Genomic DNA, 6,495 nt, shown 5'->3' with positions numbered 1-6,495 from the left:
TTACCACAATTCAAACCAATAATTAATTGTGCCAAACCACATATATAATCTAAGGATTGGTTGCTAGTACCAAGATTGCAATAAAATCCATTTAATAAAAACAAATTTAAAGCAAAGTATTCCAAGTTTTCAACACAATACTAATTCAAGCAGAGAATTTGTCAAAATTCCCTAGACAACAATAAAATCGGTGTCCTTTGTTGCATGCCACTATCAATATCTAGCTGCAAGCACACTACTATAATTTCTAATGGATTAAGAAAATAAAATAATAAGAAAATATGGTCCATTGCCAACATTTAGTGCCTTACTGAATAGAAGAAGAAATATTGGAAAGAGTTTCTGTGGGGAAGAGACACAGATCAACATTTAGTGCCTCGGTAGCCAAAAATAGTACACATAAAAATTCATACTACTATTCTTCAAGACTAAAGTCATGATTATTGCAACACCACTATTAGCTTACACAACGAATGAAAGTAATAGACTATCAACAAAATAGGGCTTCAACGCTTACATATCGACAACAATGAGTTCCTTTAACAGCTTCCTCAAACAGCAGCAGCACCATAATCTATTATTGTTCAAATGTTTCTATCCAAAAACATTAGCGTTCTTATCACCTATAAGACCAAAAACTACATCGAAGTTTAGCAACTTAATCATTCTCAAACCAAAATAGTTTATCAAAAAATGCTTATTCTAAATCATCATCCTTCACGTAGTTGGCCAAATTTATTTTATTTTTATTTTTTTCTCTTTAATGATTATTTGGAGATTGTGCCTCATCCAGAACTCAAAGGTTAACTTCTCTCCAATTTTGCTCTTTATTTTTAATGACAAAAGTTGTTAAATATGTTGGAATTTGGATGGATGTATATGTTATAATCTATCTTCTTCCTCAATCTCTGTACAATAAACCTAGTTTAAACCCAGATAAACAATCAAACCTTGAAGCCTCAGGTTTGGTTGCATGAGAGAAAGAGAGAGAGAGATCGATCTTGTCAGGGAAGGTGAGAGAACAATCGGAACATCGAACAACTCTTTCCCAACAAAACAAAATTAAAAAATACACATACAATAGAATTAAGCAAAATATCTTAAGTTATTGGCAAAAGCAACACCAAACATTCTAACACAAATTTTCTAAAAAAACAAAGAATGCTCTAAGGTTGAGAATTTAACTGGATAAAAAATTAAAAAAAAAAAAAAACAACATTACCACTTTTTGAATTAGAAACAGAATCATTATACTATATTTTGAATCAAAACAACCATGAGCAACCATGAAACAAACGTTTGCAATTTATAGTTTCTCTGTAAATAAAATGTATATAAACCAAAAACCCAAATAATTTCAAAAGAAAGAAAGATTAAGGAGAGAAGAGAAGGAGAGGGGTGGAGGGAAAAAAAAGAGCACAAAATACCAAATGATCCAACAAAAGACCCAATAAGTAATAGACCCCAAAAAAAATAAATTTTCTAAAATTTTGAGTAATGAAACAGATATAATAAAAAACAAAAAATCGCTTAGAGTTTATACCTTTGATTATATTGAAAACCCATAAATTGATGACCTACAACAAAAAGACACAACACAACATGAAAATGGCGGAAAGAAACAAACTGAAATTTAGGAAAACTAATTATTAAAGAGAGAAAGGCACTCCCATATATACTTTAAATGGAAAATATTGACAAAGAAATCAAAATTGTTTCCTAAAAAATGGCCAAAGTAAAAGGCTTCCAGAGCCATCCAATAGATAATTTACTTGTGACTAAAGCCATTCCCAAATATATTCTAATCCAAACTTAAACCAATGCCTTATAGATAGAGTGTAACTTTATGGTAACTGTTACATAAAAGAACAATTCAATTCAATAAAACATAGCCCAAGAAATATAACTCTGACAAAACAAAATTCTCAGACCAACCTCAATGTAAAATGCAACTACTCCCAAGTCTTCTTATTAGTCCCAGCAATAATATGTCCCAGAAAAACCACCACTCTTCAGGCTATCAAATATCAATACAATTTACCCATTAAAATCAGCATATGTATTGATTAAAAATCAGCATCCAATTGTGCATGTAGTGACAAAAACCCAATAGACTTCATGTGTGAAATAATGAGAAAAACAGAGGGCTAACCAAACCAAAAGGAGAACGCTGGTTTAAAAAAAAAAAGTGACAAAAACCCAATAGGCTTTATATGTGAAAGAATGAGAGAAGAAGCGAGTGTTAACCAAAAGCAATAGAGCATGCTGTTTTTTTTTTAAAAAAAAAAAAAATAAGAAAAAAAAAAGAAGAAGAAGAAAAAGAAGCAGCCTATGACAGTTTGTAATAAGGTGCTCATGGCTAAAACAATCAAATCCAAAATTCAAAACTTATTTTGCTGAAGAAATTCAAATCAGAACATGCAAAATGAAACTGAGTAATGACAATTTCCATCTAAGCAAGCAGAAACTAATTCTTCCAATCCAAAATAGATGTATCCACCATGTTCCCATTTTCATCTCCACTTCTCCCTTCATGCTTCTTGTTTTTCTATAAATCCAAACTCCAAATAATGTGTCCAAGGATTTGGCAACTAAAACTAAGTTAACAATGACAATATAATGGATTACCTGATATTGGAAGCACTACAAAATTTTATAGAAAAAATGAAGTTTTTCAATTTAAGTCAACAATAAGAAATTTTAAAAACTATGTCACACTCGATTAAAACTATTTCATAAGAGTCTTCAATTTTGTAGAGTATAAGCAAAGATATATTCACAGTAAGTTATAAACACCAAACAAAGCACACCTGTATTGGCCTACTGCTACCAATCACAAATGAGATTCAGTGGTCCTGAAGAAAAAGAAAATATATATATATATATATATATAGAGAGAGAGAGAGAGAGAGAGAGAGAGAGAGAATAAGAAATGGACCATAGCAACTACAAAAATACACTTTCAGTTTATAAGAAAAATTTATAGATAAAATTTATAAAATCATTTAGTAGAAAAGAACCATGCTCATCTTTAGAAACTTTACACTAAAATAGGTTATGCATGCTCCAAAATATAATGATTGAAGAACCAAAAAGTAATGATTGAAGAACCATACCATTTGTGATACATTTTGTGTTCCCATTCCTGCGTGGCTTTCATTTTCTTTTTTGTTAAGACACCTTAGCCTTTTCTTTTTCCTTTTGAAAAAGAAATAAAATTTATTAACAGAATAAAAAGAAATAAAGGTCCCGCTCATCGTGGATTGCAACGCTAACATTTCAATCTCGAAAAAATTGAACCTATATATAGTAAGAATTTACACAGATGTAGAGATAGCTATAGAAATTGATATATAATTAAAACTCAAAGCACTAAAAAGCAAATAATTCAACAACAGCAACAGCAACAGCAACTCAAAGCCTAATGAACCACCAACAGCAGCACAGCAACCACAGCAGCAACAGAAACTCAAAACCACCACACCAGCAGCAACATAATCAAACAGAACAGAGCGAAAAAACCCCCCAAAACCAAAGCAAAAATCCCAGCAAAACAGCACACAACATCAGCAAAAATTAGCAGAACTGAGAATGAAGACCCAAGACAACTCCTGAGTTATTAAAAATTGAAAACAACTCCATTAACTGAGAATGAAGCTTCACTGATATGAAGATTTTAGCCAAATTGCCACTCACACCTTGAAACACATCACAAATCAGTAATGGATGTATTATATATATACATCTTCAATCCTTTATGAAGATGTATATGAAGATGTATGAAGATGTATTATATATGAAGATATATGAAGATGTATTGTATATGAAGATATATGAAGATGTATGAAGATGATAAAAAAAAAACATGCTCAAAATTCATCTCCAATCCATTCATCCAATCCATTCATCAAAGATGATATATATATATTTTTATCAAATTAGGAATTCATCAAATCCTTCATCAAATTAGAAGTTAATGAAAATTTAAAAAATGAAGCATTGGAGGTGATTTTTTTTCCATCAAATTTGATGAAAAAAGAAATTTGGGATAAGCGTGGAACTTCTAAAAATATTTTAATAAAAATTTGATAAAAGGATTGGAATATTTCATATCAAATGAAGCTTTTAACTCAAATTTAGAATCAAATTAGATGGGGAAAAAAAATAATGAAGGGTTCTCTCTGTAGAAGCAGCAAGCAAGCAATTAAATTTCAATTGTAGATTCAAGAAATGCTAAACAAAATTTTAAAAGAAGAGTAAGATATATCAAACTTTTTTTTCTAAACCCCTGCATTTGTTTGTTAGCAACCAGAGGAAAAGGGTAAGATCTCTTTCAGGATAGACAGCTAAATATATGAGGAACAAATTACAGAGAGACACAAAAGCTAATCAATTGCTAAAATAAAAATGGATGCATATATATATATATATGGAATGGACAATTGCTATCCATTATATATACATCCATTGCTATAAAAATATATATAATAGATAGTAATCAACGATCAATATATAATGGATGTATTATATATATAACTAAATATATATACATCCATTCTATATATAATCCATCCATTCTATATACATATAGATATATATCCATTCTATAATACATCCATTCTAAAATATATATCCATTCTAAAATATATATAATACATCCATTCTATCTATATACATCCATTCTATCTATATATATAGATATATATCCATTCTAAACCCTTGATTGCAATATTTTAAAATCAATGTATAATATGACTACTAAAGATACAATTTTTTAAAATCAAATAAGCATAATTAATCCATAACCAAGAGGCCAAATATGTATTCCCGAGGCAACCAAATGAGCAAATTGCCTGAACAATACAGCAGTAATATAGCAGTAATATAATATAATACCTGTACTAATATAACACACAACCCAATTTCCATTCGACTCAAAATCCAATACAGCAGTAATATAATATAATCCCCAAGAGATGAAATCAGAGAGTCTTAAACCCAATACCACATAGAAGTACAAAACACAAAATTCAAATTTGAAAAGCAAAAACCCAAAAAGAAAATACCTGTACTGAACCCCCATCTTGATACCGAGCGGCATGTCAACACTGCCAACAGCCTCAGCAATGGCGAAATACTTGGAAGGGTCATCAGCAACGTACCTAAAAGGCCTAATCCTAGCTTCTCTGACCAGTCCCAGAAGCTGCCTCATACACAGCTCTCGATGATCGTCCTTGGAGATCTCAACTGGAGTCTGAAGATTGGGCCTAGAATTGAAGTACTCAAAAACCCTCTCTTGTATGTCCCTGTGCTTTCCTCTGATGTAGTCTGACAGCTGTTGGGTGCTCACGCTCAGCTTCGTCCTGCTCGCGCACGATTGTAGCTCGAGGGCGTCGGTCACTTGACGGTCAGGATGAATCGGCGGTGGGTTTAGGTGCAAGGACAGCCGTTGGATTCGCCGGGAAATGGGTTGATCGTCATCTTCAGCCATCTGATTGGGATTGGGAGAATGAATTGTGGGGCTCAAAGAGATCATTTGTAGGGAGCGGGTGCGAGTGCGAGGAGGGTAGGTGTCGATGAGCCAAGTTCGATCTTCCCCTTCAATGGCGGCGATGAGCGAACGTGTAGAGAGAGAACGTGCAGAGAGGGCCAGATGTGTAGAGAGAGAATACGTAAAGAGAGGCGTCTGTTTGGGCAGACGTGGGAGTGAGAGAGAGATGAGCATTTGGGCGGGAATCAAACACATCTCAACCATTGATATTTATTAGAATGGATCTAAACCCTTGATTTAAAATGTATCTCACATACATTTTAAGATATTTTCAAAAAACCTCTTGCCTTATTATATAGATATATATATATATATATTTATCTTTAGTAATTTTTTAAAAACTTTTTTTTTTCAAATATAAATTTAAAAAAAAAATTAAAAATAAAATAATTTTTAAAAATATAACCTTTTAAATATCGTTGATAGGAAATTTCACCCCAATTAAGAAGTTGCACCAAATTTTCTTAAGCCAGGCAAATGTTTCAGCAGTAATACGTCGTCGTCGAGGTCATTCTCTCTTGGAAGTTGGATTTTATAGCCTGTTGTTTTGGTCGTGAAGCTTCATTAAGGTGACAAGAAAATTGTTATGAATGTCAAATAATTTATTAAATATTTTATTAAATTTGTTATATAAAGTATCCTTAAAGGAGATAGTTGAAAAAGATTTGTTAGGTATTTTAATTAATGTAACTCTAATTTTGAGTTTTAATAGGTTGATTATTGGGCTAGTTATTTTATCAGTCTACTTTTTTGGTGGTTACAATTGAAGAGTCCTAGAGGCTCTTCAAACAAATATATATGTATATATATTAAATTTTTGTATATTTATGTCTTGAATTTGGGATTTTATATATTTTATATATGCATATGTGTATGTAACAATTTTATATGTTCTTTCAATTCTATTTGATGAATTACGGAATAACTTATTTTATATTTTGTAT

The 6,495-nt window shown here is 31.4% G+C and overlaps 1 long non-coding RNA gene across 1 annotated transcript; it reads right to left on the bottom strand.

Annotated features, from left to right (window-relative positions):
- Positions 1-1,525: 1,525 nt before the first annotated feature.
- LOC145797038 (uncharacterized) lies at positions 1,526-3,264 on the bottom strand. Its single transcript, XR_014337993.1, has 3 exons — positions 3,117-3,264; positions 1,936-2,017; positions 1,526-1,577 (listed from the first exon to the last, which is right to left on the bottom strand). It is a non-coding gene; the product is annotated as an uncharacterized LOC145797038 (long non-coding RNA).
- Positions 3,265-6,495: the final 3,231 nt, after the last annotated feature.

This window comes from Camellia sinensis, chromosome 1 (assembly GCF_055761805.1).
Source record: "Camellia sinensis isolate YWXY chromosome 1, ASM5576180v1, whole genome shotgun sequence".
Lineage (NCBI taxonomy): Eukaryota > Viridiplantae > Streptophyta > Magnoliopsida > Ericales > Theaceae > Camellia > Camellia sinensis.
Note: the sequence above shows the minus strand (reverse complement) of the source record. Positions and strands in the feature narration are given on the sequence as shown.